The 14,929-nt window shown below is 48.6% G+C and overlaps 1 protein-coding gene and 1 pseudogene across 2 annotated transcripts in view; one reads left to right on the forward strand and one right to left on the reverse strand.

The window, feature by feature from the left end:
* LINGO1 (leucine rich repeat and Ig domain containing 1) overlaps positions 1 to 14,929 on the forward strand; it is a 287,919-nt gene that overhangs the window by 140,131 nt on the left and 132,859 nt on the right. The window lies entirely within an intron of this gene.
* On the reverse strand, positions 11,352 to 12,503 carry LOC118676218 (annotated as a pseudogene).

Raw genomic sequence — 14,929 nt, forward strand, 5'->3', positions numbered from 1 at the left:
TGAGAGGTGTTGGGCTCTCACCACACACATGCCATGGTTTGCCACCAGCACTCCACTCACCAAGTCTCCTTCCTATGTCCCAGGGGTGCTAGCCTTCATCTGGGGAAACTGTGATGGAAACAATGTAGCTTCTGCAGGAGCTACATTGGCTGGAAATGCTTCCCACAAGAAGTGGGACTAGATCAGGGTGAGATTTGGATAGAGATGTTGAGGAACAGAGGAAACAGCTTTGGCAGAGATATAAAGGTATGACTGGGTGTCTGAGGCCTGCTGTCAGGAACATAAGAATCTGGATTTTTGGGAGGGATCCATATGGGAGAAGGTTGGGAGGGTCAAGCTGGGAAATGCTGAGGACCCCAAATGCCAGGGGATGGACGCCATCTGGCTCCCTGTAGCACTTCTAGAAGTCACAGCGGTTCAATTCCAAGATTTGAGTCCATGAACCCTGTGTGTGAGAATCAGCCCTTTCCAGCCACTCCCCACTCCTGAGGTCAAGTTGTCCTGGCTGTGGCCTATTGCAGGGGTGTACTCCACAAAGCACTAACCTACCAGAGCCCAGGATTGAGATGGGCACAGTCAGAGGGGCGAGCTAGGATTTTTCCTCTCTCTCTCTCTCTCTCTCTCTCTCTCTCTCTCTCTCTCTCTCTCTCCCTCCCTCCCTCCCTCCCTCCCTCTCACCTTCCCTCCCTCCCTCCCTCCCTCCCTCTCTTCTGGAGCATCAGAAAGGGTGTTGCAGGCATCTCATATTGAGGCTTGTCTGATCCCCATCTACCTGGGAGAAGAGGGAGTGAGGATGAGGCAAGGACCTCACTCCCTCAGCATCCCTCCCTGGGGCAGAGAGCACTCAGCAGAGCTCTTCCTGCCCAGGTACCCCTGAGGAATCTTATTCCCTTTTCCATCTAGACTGGGGGCTATAAGTTCAGCTTTCCTCAGTCTGAAGCTCCCTAGGTAGGCTAGTTGGGCCTGAGGATGGACTAGTAGACCCTCTCCCAGAGTCCCAAGGCATGCAGGCAGGCCCTGTCCTCACAGTGTCTGGGAATAGGTGGAGCTTATCTGCAGGGGCCCATAAATCCCAGAGATTGGCTTTGCCCTCTGTTAGAGGGTTGAAGGAATGTGGCAGCTCCAGTGGAGGCATTTGGTCATCATGGTCCTGGATTTGAGACCTTTTGGAGGGTCCTTCCCTCCATCCCTGACATCACTTCTATAGTAATTTTTCTTCTTTGCTTCCAGGAAGTGGTGTGAAGAGGGCATACTACCACCCTGGACACCTTATGTTGCAAATGGGGCAACTGAGGGCCAGAGAGGGGAAGACATTGGGCCAAGAAACAGTATGTTAGTAGAGAAGAGGAACCAGAACCCCAGGGCGCTGCCTCCCACTGCCAATATCACTAGGTGTTCCAGCTCCCAGGCTCAAAACTATTGTAGAAACTGAAGACTCATGAGCACACAAAGGAATCATGTTCTAACAGTGGGGTTCTGAGCACTGTCCCAGCTGTTTTCTTGGGCCTTCCTGGCCCCTCTACTAGCCTCAGTTGTTTCTTGGCAATAATATGTTTCTTCTGCCCATTTGTTAGTTGTTTGGGAAATTTCATGGGAAGGAGTGGCACAGAATTTGAGTGAAGTCCCAGAAGGGAGGGGACATGATGAGGGACAGTACCCTTTCAAGGCTTATCTGCATTCTGTGAGATGCACAGGATCATCTTATGTCCCAGCTAGGAAATCTGAACTTCAGTGAGATAAAGAAATGGGTCAAGAGTTTTCCAGCTTAATTCCACCCTCACTTGCCACATCTAAAGCCAGCGTGTATCTGCCAGTCCCCTCTGTGTGCCCAGACTGTGGAATTCCCTGCTCTCAAGGAGCTGCTGAGAGAATGAGATTTAAGCCAGAAATAAAAGGGAGGCAGTGCTCCATTAGGTCTCAGTGCTGTATGCACAGATCACAGCTGTGCCCTGAGTTCAGGAAAGGTGTGTGCAGCTGCAGCAGTCACAGGAGCTGGTGAAGTTTAGATAGGACGAGGGGATTGGGGAAAACAGGCTTAGCAAAGGGTGTTTGCGTGTGCGGGGGAGGGAGGTGACTGGTGGTTGTCAAGAAGGCAGCAGCCTGAAGCTGACCAGGATACTGCACAAAACAGTACCCACAGGGCTTGACTGCCCCTCTTCCTGGACACCTTAGAGAACCCCTTCTTATACCTGAGCCTCAGTTTGTTCACCTAGAAGATTGGAGTCTGATACCTGAGTGGATAAAGGAAGGCTATGGATGATCGTTCTGAGCACACAGCCTGCATACAGTCAACAGGGGCAGTGGGAGGGGTGATTTGTTGGGGCATCTCCAGCGCCATTAGGTATTCCCCAGCCTTTAGGCCTGCACAATTTATGTTACAGATGAGGTGACTGGTAACAAGTGAGGGGAACAGTGTTGCCAAGAAACAGTGTGTTAGATGAGGGTCTTATCTCCCAATGCCAGTATTCCAGGATTGTCCCTCTCCCAGGCTCAGAAGGTTTGTGGAAACTAAACACCATTGGGACTTATTATTTATTTATTTATTTATTTCAATCTTCACCCAAAGATTTTTCCATTGATCTTTAGAGAGAGGGAAAGACAGAAAGAAATATTGATGTGAGAGAAACACATTGATTGGTTGCCTCCTGCACACGCCCTGACCAGAGTCTGGGCTGGAGAGGAGCCTGCAACTGAGGTACATGCTCTTGATAGGCATCGAACCCGGGACCCTTAGTTCCTGTTGCTCTATCCACTGAGCAAAACTGGCTAGGGCCACCTTTGAGGACTTAAAAGAATGATGCTCTGATAGTTAGAGTCTAGGCACTGCAACACCTGTTTGCTTGGGTTTTCTTGACTGTCCCCCATCAGTCTTCTGCCATCAGTCTCAACCCACAGATGGCCTTGTCCTAGCTCTAAGCTGAGATTTCATCTCTCTTTAACTTTACTCCCCACCCCCACCCCATGTAGAGGTTTTCTCAAACCCTGTTGGCAACATCAGGCCTCCTAAGTGCCTATCTCACCAGGCAGGAAGGATTTTTTCAGTTAGGGTTGGGGTGGGGCAGAGGGGTGCTGAAAGCCAAAGGAGAGATCTCCCTCATCTTCCCCTGCCACTTATCTTTTCAAACTGCATGACCCCAACCCCATCTGTCCTCAAGACCTGGCCATGGGACAACTGGCACCAACTGTGTGGGGAGCTAGGAAAAGTCCACCCTCAAGGGCCTTCCAAGGCCTGCTGATTATACTTGAAATGTCCTCTGACTTCAGCCCCATGAGCCCTGTCGGCCTTTGGCTTCTTCTTGTCCATTAGAAACAGTGCTAGGTGTGAGTCCCAGCTCAGCCATTTCCATCTGTGACCTTGGGTAAGAGACATAATCCTCTGGAGCCAGTTTCCTAGTCAACTGGGAATAATACCTGCCACCCAGCATTATGCAGTTTCACCCTGGGAGACATACATAGCATTGGCCACTATTGCTCTTCTCCCTCCCTTCCCTCTTTCCTTCATTTCCGAGGATGTCTGGAGCCTTGCATGTGGGTGAAGGTGGCCCTCTGAAAGACAGGAAGGGGGAAGCTGCAGTTTTAGGCCACATTCCGTATTAGTGTTTTAAACACTAGGTGGGTCTAACTGAACTGCCACTACAGCCACCGTGTGACCTCTTATTTTGCTGCCTCTGTTCTGGCTCTAGAAGGTTCCCTTATCCAACCCCACCCTAGCCCCACTTATGCAGGCTCAGGAGTGGCCACTTGGAGTGATGCTGAAAACTCTGGGCTACTTGTAGACCTTGGCCATTGGTGACACCTATCTCCCCTACCACCCTGCCTGTAGTTGGCCCAAGGCCCAGATCCCAGTCAAACCTGCACTAGTCAGTCTAGCAGAAGAGAGTCTAGGAAAGGGCAGGCTTAGCCTGAACTCTATCTGTCTATCTTGACACAAAGAGCTCCAATAAAGCCTACCACAGAGCAAGTGCCTCAAATGCTTTAGATATTATTGCTAGTGGTGATGGTCATCAGAGGAAGAGAAAAAGGAGAAGGAGGAGGAGGAGGAGGAGGAGGAGGAGGAGGAGGAGGAGGAGGAGGGGGAGGAGGGGGAGGAGGGGAAGTGCAGTTCTATTTTACAGCACAGTAAGATGAGATCAGAGCAGTTGAAAAGCCACCACCTTCATGAAGCCTTCCAGGATCTCCCTCTTATCCCAGAGTCGCCCTTCCTTCTTTTTTACTTATTTCAGTGCCTCTCCAATGCTGTACCTTGGTCAGGGCCAGACACACAGTATGGTGAATTCTAAGGTGGGGTGGGTGTGGGTTGGAGGGGCAGCTTACATGACTGTGGGTGCTATTAGGAGACCTTGGGAGGCCTGTCTGCCTAGTGATACTCCACATGGATGCAACCCACCCCCAGGCCTCACTCCCCTCCACTGGCTCCCCTGCTGGTCTGCTAAATTATTGAGGAGTGCTAATGTGTGTGGTGCGAGCAGGGCCTCTAAGACCTGCCCCGACGACACTGGCCTCTGCTTCATCCTCATGCCTACTCCCTGGGTGTCTGCCATGTCCTCCTTCCTTGCAGACCCTTCCCCACAGGGTCCACTGGGCAGAATTCTAACCACCTCACATTGCTACCAGCTGGTTAGCATTTAAACTTAGGTCAGTAAAAGTTAATTGAACAAAAGTGTATGTGAGGCACTGGGGACTCCAAGAGGCTCTACCACTAGGGAGGCGCAGGGACAATCATCTGTGTGTACCTACTGTGGGTCAAGCACTGGTAGTGCTTTCCCGACCTGAGCTCCTGAAAGATGGGGGCCTCCCCTACTCTGATGGGAAGAGTAGGGTCCAGGGAAGTAAGGAGCCTGCTGGTGAATGGTAGGTATGGACCGCTGGCCTTGAGGCCTACCTTACAGACAGGGAACTATATGGGAGCCAGTGGAGGAGAGTTGGCCCAGGTGGCTCTTAGTGAGAGTGTGAACGGCAGCAAGAGGCCACTGCATTGGGGCACCTGCTAAGTCTTGGGGCCTTCTGGGTATTCTCTGCCCTCTGCCCTTCCCCTAGCTCAGCCCTGCTCTTCTCCTCTTCCTATAGCCACCTTAGGTGACCCAGCCAAGCTCTGAGTCCTCCTGCTGTGCCCACCCTGACTTCTGTCACCCTCTGGGCCTCCCCTTTCCTCAGGTAATCCTGATGGTCCTGCCATTCCCTACCAGTGCTCCTCCTGCCCACAGAGGAGACAGCTCTTCATCGTCAACTTGCCTCCTTCCTCCTCACACTCCCTCTCTGGCTTCCCACCCCTGTCTTGGGGGAAGAGGTGCTTTTACTCCAGTCATGTTCATCCCTGTCCCTACTCTGACCCAGCCCCAGTGTCAGGCATTCCCTTTCTACACCTCTTATTTGGCTTCTGCACCCACCCATTCCCATCCCAGGCTATAGCAGAAGTCCCACACCACTTCTCACTAATGGAGACTGACAGCAGCCCTGGACTCCCACCTGCTATAGTCCCAAGTGGCTGTGGAACTTCTTGGGCAGGACTTCTGGGTCTCAGTTTCCCCTTCTGTTGAGTGGGCTAGAATAATGCCTGGAATATAGTGGGTATTCAACAAGCTCTTGATGAATTAATGAACTAATTAAGTAACTGATTCCTGGCCTGCCCACTTCACCTTAGTATTATGAAGATCAAAGTGGATTTAAAAGGGTTTTGCAAAGTTTGACAGTTTTGTTTAGCCATGAGCATCCTTGGTGCTCAGCGGAAGATTGCTGCTGTTGGTGTTATAACCACTGCCCTCACTACAGATTCTGCATCAGAGGTGACACGCGAACTCATTTTTTTGGTTGATTTTTCTTTGTTAAATGGCATTTAAATATATAAAATAAATATCAAGAATATAAGTCTTTGTTTTACTATGGTTGCAAATATCAAAAAATTTCTATATGTGACACAGCACCAGAGTTAAGTTAGGGTTTTTCAAAATGCTGACACGCCGAGCTCAAAAGGTTCTCCATCACTGTTCTAGAGCAATGGTTCTCATTGCTTTTGCATTTCCCCTCCTCTCCATCCCTTTACCCACCTCAGGTCCCATCAGCTCTCCCCTGGCCACTACCTCAGTCTTCAGTTGGCTCACTGTATTTGGTCTCCTGTGTACCCATCCTCCACTGGTGGCAGCCAGAATGAATGGGACCCTGTCATTTCCACTTAAAATCCATCAGGCTCCCAGTGGCTAATAAGAATGGATATCTCAGTCCTGCATACAGGCTCTCCTCTTCAGCCCATTGTTCATGCTCCTTGTCCTTGGCACAGATGGCCCCTCCTCAGTGCTTTCAAACCCAACTCCTTTTCCTTTGAGAGCCTTTCAAGGACCCCTTCCCCTGGAAGCCCTCCTTGACCCCCAATTCTGGATTGGATGTCCCACCCTGTTCCCACAGCTCCTTGGGCTCCCCTCTCACACAGTCCCTCAGTGGTGGTCTCTTATCTCCCTGTGTGCCTCCCACCCTTCCCACTTGTCCCACTAGACTGTGAGCTCCCTGATGCAGGATCTTGGGCATTTTTGTTCCTTTAGATCACAGTAAACATTAGACAGTGTTTGTTGAATGACTGAATGAGTCAATCAAGAAACAAGCTGCCCCCTAGGCCAGTGATGGCGAACCTATGACACGCGTGTCAGAGGTGACACGCAAACTCATGGTTTTGGTTGATTTTTCTTCGTTAAATGGCATTTAAATATATAAAATAAATATCAAAAATATAAGTCTTTGTTTTACTATGGTTGCAAATATCAAAAAATTTCTGTATGTGACACGGCACCAGAGTTAAGTTAGGGTTTTTCAAAATGCTGACATGCCGAGCTCAAAAGGTTCGCCATCACTGCCCTAGGCAGTGGGGACTCTGGGCTGAACCTGTGGACCTACAGTGGGGAGTGGTCAGCACAGCATGCCTCCACCTGCCCTGCATGGCCTTCCTTTCTGAGTGTTCCTCTAGAACAGTGGTTCTCAACCTTGGCTGCACATTAGAATCACCTGGGAATCTTTTTAAAATCCTCATTTCTGGGCCTCATCCTCCGGAAATTCTGTTTCTTTGTTATGGGGTGGGGCCACAACATTAGTAGCAAAGAAACAATTTCTGGAGTATGGGGCCCAGAAATCAGGATTTTAAAAAGATTCCCAGGTGATTCTAATGTGCAGCCAAGGTTGAGAACCATTGCTCTCGAACAGTGATGGAGAACCTTTTGAGCTCGGCGTTTCAGCATTTTGAAAAACACTAACTTAACTCTGGTGCTGTGTCACATAGAGAAATTTTTTGATATTTGCAACCATAGTAAAACAAAGATTTATATTTTGATATTTATTTTATATATTTAAATGCCATTTAACAAAGAAAAATCAACCAAAAAAATGAGTTCGCGTGTCACCTCTGACACGCGTGTCATAGGTTCGCCATCACTGCTCTAGAATGTAGGCACTATCCCAGAATTGCCCCCAGCACAGTCTTTCTTGCCCAGCCTTGTGCCCTGCAGTTTCAGTGGGAGCTGTCCTAAGGCTTTACTACAGGCTGAGGGTGATACAGGAGTCCAGAGGGGCAGAGACTAGGGTCTGCAGAACCTCCCCACCTGGCCATTCCCGGTCAGCCCTGTTCCCCATCCAGCTACAGCCTTTTGGCCCATGCTACCTCCAACATGTCCATCCTACCCCTTTTGTCCTGGCCTGGCCTAAGCACCTCCAGTGCCTCAGCACTGAGCCAGGAACCCAGCAATGAGTCCACCTTTATACTCTATGACTTGACCTCAACCCTGCTTAGTGCCCTGACTGTCCTGCAGATAGTACCACCCTGCTCTCACAGACTCATGTCCTGAGATTTCTGGCTTTCTGGTCCAGTTTCCCTGGTGCTGATGATCTTCCCGTGAGTGTCACCCTTCAGTGGATGCAGCTCATACCTGCTCCTGGTTTCTACCAGCCCTTGCTTCCAACCCTGCATATCTTGGCAGAGTCCTGTGTACCAGCCTTGAGTGTGGGAGAGGCTTGGGAGGATGGGAGGAAGGAAATGCAGCCCTGTTCAGAGGGAACCCCTAAGCCTGAAGCACTCATCTGCACACAATCACCAGAGACTGGAAAAGCCTGGAAAGTGGGGTTCTGCTGTAGGAGATACCCATGGATGATGGTCAGAGAGGGTTTCCGGGCGGAGATGGTGGTGACCTATGGGGGTCAATGAGGACGAAGAGGAGGAGCCCCTTATCAGAGGGCAGAGTGCCCACTCTGCTGGCCTCTGGGCCAGCTTCATTCCCTCCACAGCATAGCACTTGGGTGGGTGTTATCAGCTCCATCTAACTATAGAAATGGAGGTTCAAAGAGGCTCAGAGACTCACTCATGTTCACCCACTGTCATGGAGGCATTGCGGGCCTCTACCTCAGGTCTGGCATCTTTTTAGGCTCCTAAGTGGAGAGAGTAAGGAATTCTGGGGAGGAGGGCTGGAGGCTGGCATCTGCCACAAACCAAGCATCAAACAACTGCTAATTAACTTTCAGGGAAGGGGTGTGGGAAGATGAAGGGTGGCTTTCTGAGTTGTTCTTGTCCCCCCCCCCAGCCCCCCAAGGCTTTTCTGTTATTTCCTCCCCCTGTGGGAGAGCCTTCACAATGAGGGGTTCCTATCCTTTGCCCCCTCCTTGGGTGCCTTTTCAAAGAATAATTCCCCATTATACAGAGAGATTTAGCTTAATAGAAGCTGACAGATCATTCAGAGCAGTAATGTACTCCAGCTTCAGGCATTTAGTTTCCATGACCTGAACTCCCAGATTAAAGGCTCCTTGCCAGCACCTTGCCTATGTCCTCCCTGTACCCATTCTGTGACCTTGACTTCAGCTATGGGGTAGGTTACTCTTCCCTTATTCCCCACCCCCCTTCTTGACGGACTCCTCCTCCCTCCTTTTCTCCCTCTTTCTTTAAAAAAAAAAAAAAAGTATTTTTCTTCTTAAATATTCAGTTGAGAGGCTGTTGCTTAAATCCTGGGGACAGGCCCATGTGCTCTCTGCCAGCAGGCAATGGAACACCTGGTTGGCCAAACACTCTCTCAGCCACACAGCCGGGTGGTGTGCTGTACCTGGTGGGAAATCTGGGCAGCTAGACCCTTGAGCCTGGCATGGGCAGACAGAAACTGAATGGATGGCAGCAGAGGAAGCACTTGAAAGCCTTTTATTGATCAAGAGAGCAGCATCTAGAGCTGCCTCCTTCAGGCCCCTGGAGGGTCCACTTGTCAGTTGTCTGTTTCTGCTGCTCTGTCTTATCTTTGTTTTGCCTTCTTAACCCTTACTTTGCCCCCCTTTACCACCCCACCTTTAATCTGCTCACCAGGCTTCCTATTTGAGCTACCTTGCACTCCTGTGCAGGCAGCAGGGTGCATGGGAAAGCAATGGATATTTTGAATCAGCCAGTCCTGGGTTCAAATCCTGACTCCAGGACTTATAAGCTGTTTCTGTTCAGTTTAATATTTTGAATTTGGGCAAGTTCCTTAATCTCTCTGAGCCTTCATTCCCTCACCTGTAAAGTAAGATGCTATATTCTGAGGGTTCAGGGTGTAATGTGTGAGGAGTGGTTCTGTGGGTGGCAGCTTGCCCTTCCTTGGTGAACCCAGTCTTCCCTGAGGAGACTCCACCTTCTGATGCTCTGACCTCTCTTGCCCAGATATCCTTTCCCTGCCCCTCTCATCAGGAAAGGGAAAGGTGGTCAGGAGGGGTGTTTGGCAAGGTGGGCTTTGGATCTCCCTGGTCACAAGCTGCCTAGCTGCCTGTGTAGGTGTGAGGGGAAGAATGAGGTTGAGTGGGAGGGACCCTTCTCCTTGACTTCAGTTCTTGGGCAAAGCTTAGTGTCTGATACCAGTTCTGGCTTGAAGGAACTAACTTTTGAAGGGTTGAGGCAAGACTACCAGGGGAAAAAGGAGAGTGGGTAGAGGTTCAGTGCCTGTGTAACCTGAGAGGAGGAGCCTTCCAGGTGAGGGCTCTACCCCCAGGTTTCAGAAGATTGGGTTAAGAGAGACTCTAACCTTCATGGATGGGGAGTTTTGGAAGCTGGATGGAAGTAGTCAGACAGGCAAAGTTTCTCAATGTGTTTTCTAATTCTGCTTTGGGGTTGGTGATGTCCAATAATGTTGTCAAACATGTTGAAAGAGAACATGATGGCACCTTTACTTCACAGGTGGGGGAGATTCCTGCTCCACCCAGGGCAGGGAATAGCAGGATGACCATTGGAGGTGCAGGAGGGTAAGGTCCCTAGGTATGAGGCCATAGAGATTATCTGGGTGTGTTGTGCTGTGGGACCTTGGGCTGGTCCCATTCCTTCTGGTCCTCAGTTTCCTCATCTACTAAATGGCGTTAATCATCCTGTCCTATCTGCTTCATGGGTTGGGCAGAAGACCCATTTAGAGAATAGATGGGAGTGTCCTGTGATCTATAATGTTGTAATAATAACTATTATTCTGAGCATCACCTTGCCTTCCATTCACTCTTTATAACACCCACTTTGATCCACACAGTCTAGTTTTAATTCATATATTGATAAAATTGAAGAAACTCACAACTGAAAGCAATTTCCCTTCCCATTTAGTGCAAACTCCACCCAACATATATGGCATACATGGCCCCCAGACCTCTGCTTGCATGCCCCCATGAACTCAGTACTCCCAAATGCTAAAGAAAGATTTGTTTCCCTGAAATCTTTTCTTACTGGGCCTAGCTCTATTTTCTGGGCCCATAAATGCCAAGTATCTTTGTCAGAGACCTCAAGTCCCAGGGGGCATGGGTTCCAGGCCCACCTCTTCTTGACAAGCCCCTGTGAGCAGACCTCATTTCATCAAAGATCTTCTGCACAGATACATGAGGACTGGGCATGGCTGTATGGAGGTGGTTACACCATCTCCAGAACTGAAGTGGCTGGCTCACCAGCCCCAGGGTCTCCTGGCCATCAGGCTCCCCAGCCACTTTGTGCAGTTGGCTCTGGGCACTACTCTCAGGATTCACCCATGCTTTACTAACTCTCTCTTGTCCACTTGGGCCCATTCCTAGGGCAAGTGAAGGGGTCCTTTGTACAAAGGACCCTGCCTCATTAATTGACCCCTCTCAGGCTGGACCTACTTTCAAGATTCCATCCTAATCTTTGCCAAAAAAGTTGTTCCAAGCAGGCTCAAGGGCCAGCCCTATCAATGCCAGGGAGAATCCACTCTGGGGGCCAGTCTGACCCCTCTGCGCATTCCTTCTGGACATGGTTATTTAGCTAACCACTGAGGAACCCAGCCAGTTTTCTGTCTCATCCACAAGGATGTCGTGAGTGCATGCCATTCTTTTCTTTTTTTGCACTTGATTATTTTATTTTCCAGTCAGCCAACTGTCCTAACTTAAGGCTTTCTTCCATTTTTATGCAATGACTGTCCTCTAGAAAAAGCAATGAATCTGCCTCTAGCTTCATCCTCTTCAACCTTTTGGACCAGTGGATGTAAATTTCTGATTAAAGTGATCTTACTGCCCTGGCTGGGTGGCTCAGTCAGAGCATCATCCTATACATCAAAGGTTGCAGGCTCGATTCCCAGTCAGGGCACATACCTAGGTTGCAAGTTCCATCCCTGGTCGGGTTGTGTGGTGCATACGGAAGGCAACTGGTCAATGTTTCTCTCACATCAATGCCTCTCTCTCTCCCTCCCTCCCTCTCTCTCTCTCTTGAAATCAATTGGTGAGGATTAAAATAATAATGAAAGTGATCTTACCAAATTTAAATTCATAATTAAAAATTCTTCTTTTAATGTCTTCAGGCTTGATTGGGAGAGGGGCTGGGCCCTGTACCTTTCTTCTTCCCTTCCAGTCTATTCCCAGAGCTGAAGAAGGCACAGAAGCCCAGCTCTCCAGCATAGCCACTGTGGTCAGCTTTGCTTTCAGTTGATTCCTCATGCTGGACTTTTCTTTAAGGTTCTTTGTAGCCTAGAAGAGCATCAAAGTCTACATTCATGTCATACTTGATGATGGACACAGCCTTATCAGGCTTGATCTCCATCATCCACAGCTCATAGATCTTGCTGTAGTTTGCCTTTCCCCAGTAGTCAGACAGGCAAAGTTTCTCAATGTGTTTTCTAATACTGCTTTGGGGTTGGTGATGTCCAGGAAGTCAGGGCTCTGAGGCTGAAATTTGGAGTTCGTGGCCATTTGAAGATTGACACTTTCCACTTGAACCAGGCACCCTCTTTCACCAACAAATCCTGCATTATCTATTGTGGGAGGTAGTAGATGCCCTCTTTAGTCACTAATTCCAGCACACCACTGTGTTTCATGCAGTCCAAGTTCTTGTTGGTAAGTTTAAACAGCATGGGGTAGGTAATGTTGAGTCAGCTGAGTTGATCAAAGGCCAAGGATGGCATAATTATCTTCCTGCCTTTCTCCACATTTGACCTGTCATTAGTTCCCATGACCATGGGCATGGAGATGCATCTATACTCCATGGAGAGGCATTTCTGATAGACCCAGGGAATAATGTTGTCAAACATGTTGAAAGAGAACATGATGGCACCTTTGCCTCACAGATGCCACTAGGTCCCGGGAACCCATGCCATCCGTTTTGAGCAGCCAAGGAACGAGGTGTGGTTATCTTGCATGACTCTTTGGCAGTGAACTCCTCACACTGCCTATTGTCTTTACTGGTGTTCTGTGTAGGCGCTTTTAGAATTTATATTAGAATGGACATGAAACTTACTAGTCTAAGCCCAAATTGACTTCCTCTTTTAAAAACAAAAGGGGAATGATGCTAATATTTATAAATGCCAGTTCTTCACATATATAATTTCATTGGATCTTCATCACAACTTTGTGTGGGAGGATTGTGACTAAAATTCTAATTCTACAGATGAGGGCACTGAGCCTTGGGAAGGGAAATAAATTACCCAGCGTCCCAGAGCTAGCAAGGGACAGAGCCAGAACTCAAACTCTGGATGGTCTTATCTTCAATCTCATGCTTTTCCCAGATGCTGCCTCTCACCCCAGCCCCCATGCTTCCTCCTGTAATTGCTCACAGGTTCACCTGGTATATGTTGGGGCCATGCTCTGGGCCAGCCACTCTGCAGCCCTCCCATCCTTTCCTTTTCTGTCTTTTGGACAGTCTTTGTCTCCTGTCAACCTGAGTGTTGTACCCAAACTCTGCTCCTCCATAAAACCACCCCCTGGCCTGGTGGCTCAGTGGTTGAGTGTAGACCAGCCGTGGGCAAACTATGGCCCACAGGCCGGATCCGACCCGTTTGAAATGAATAAAACTAAAAAAAAAAAGACCGTACCCTTTTATGTAATGATGTTTACTTTGAATTTATATTAGTTCACACAAACACTCCATCCATGCTTTTGTTCCGGCCCTCCGGTCCAGTTTAAGAACCCATTGTGGCCCTCGAGTCAAAAAGTTTGCCCACCCCTGGTGTAGACCCATGAAGCCAGAGGTCACTGATTTGACTCCTGGTCAGGGCACATGCCTGGGTTGTGGGCTCAGCCCCCTATAGGGGGCATGCAGGAGACAGCCGATTTATGTTTTTCTCCCGTTGATGTTTCTGTCTCTCTCTAAAATCAATTAAAAAGCATATTTTAAAAAATAAAGAAGGGGGAAGGGAAGCTTAAAAATACATGTAAAAGTCAAAACCTAGAGAGACAGGCAAAAACTGAGATTTAATAATAAGATTATAGAATGCTTCTCTCCCCACCTACTCCCCTCTTCCCCCCCAACATACACACACACACACACACACACACACACACACACACACACATACACTGGGGCAAGGAACAGAGCAAGGGGTTGGGGGGAGAAATATGCCCCTCAGGGGATGAGATACTCTAGGGGTGGTTGACATTTTTCATGGGTGGCTCATTTGCTGTGATATTATAGTAGTTATATTTAGTAGTTGTGTTTGATTTGGGGAGTCTGGTGGTAAAAGCAGTATATGTCTGTGGTAGAAGATCTAGGAGTCACCCTTGATGCCTTTTTCTTACCCCACCCTTTACATCCAGCACATCAGCTAACTATTACTTCTGCTACAACTTACATGCTAAATCTGGCTAGTCCTCACTCACCTGGCCAAGCCTGGTTTCCTTGTCCTTGGGCAACTACAATAGCCAACCCACTAGTCCCCTGCTCAGGAGCCAGTTCCCCTTCAATCCAGGCTCTACTCAGCAGCCCCAAGGAATTTCACAATGAAGAAAACATTATAGCAGGCCTGTGTTAAAACCCTCTAGTGACTCTTCATTACACCTGGAATGAAATCCAAAGCTCTTACCTTTGCCCTCAGGGCCCAACATCCCTCTGTAGCCTCATTTTCTGCAGTTGCTCCCATCTCTGCCCACTTCATTCCAGGCACCTGGCCTGCCTGCTGTTCCTCAGAAACACCGGCTCCTTCCTACTTCTGCTCTTTGCCCATTTCTCCTACTCTACATGGTGAATTTCTTACCATGTAGGTATCAATTCAAATGTGACCTGTATAGAAAGCCCTTCCCTGATCCCCCAGCTAGAGTTACCCCCTAGCCAGTGTCTAGGCACTCTGTGTCACATTACCAGGTTTGATTATCTTTCTTTTAAGACTTGATTTTTTTTTTAATTTAAAATTTTTATTGTTGACACTATTGCAGAGGTTCCCCATTTGCCCATCTCCACCCAGTTCCCCCCCTCACCACACTATTGTCAGTGTCTATGGGCTATGCATTCCTTCACCTTCCTTTATCCAGTCCCCCTATCCCCTCCTTTCTGACATCTGTATTTCTGTTCCATGCATCCATGACTCTGGTTCTATTTTGTTCATCAGTTTGTTTTGATCATTAAATTCCACATATAAGTGAGATCATATGGTATTTGTCTTGCTCTGACTGGCTTATTTAGCTTAGCATAATACTCTCCAGGTCCATTCATGCTGTCAAAAGGTAAGAGTTTTATTTTTAACAGCCTTTATTGTACTTA

The sequence above is a fragment of the Myotis myotis genome, unplaced genomic scaffold (assembly GCF_014108235.1).
Source record: "Myotis myotis isolate mMyoMyo1 unplaced genomic scaffold, mMyoMyo1.p scaffold_m19_p_1, whole genome shotgun sequence".
Taxonomy (NCBI): domain Eukaryota; kingdom Metazoa; phylum Chordata; class Mammalia; order Chiroptera; family Vespertilionidae; genus Myotis; species Myotis myotis.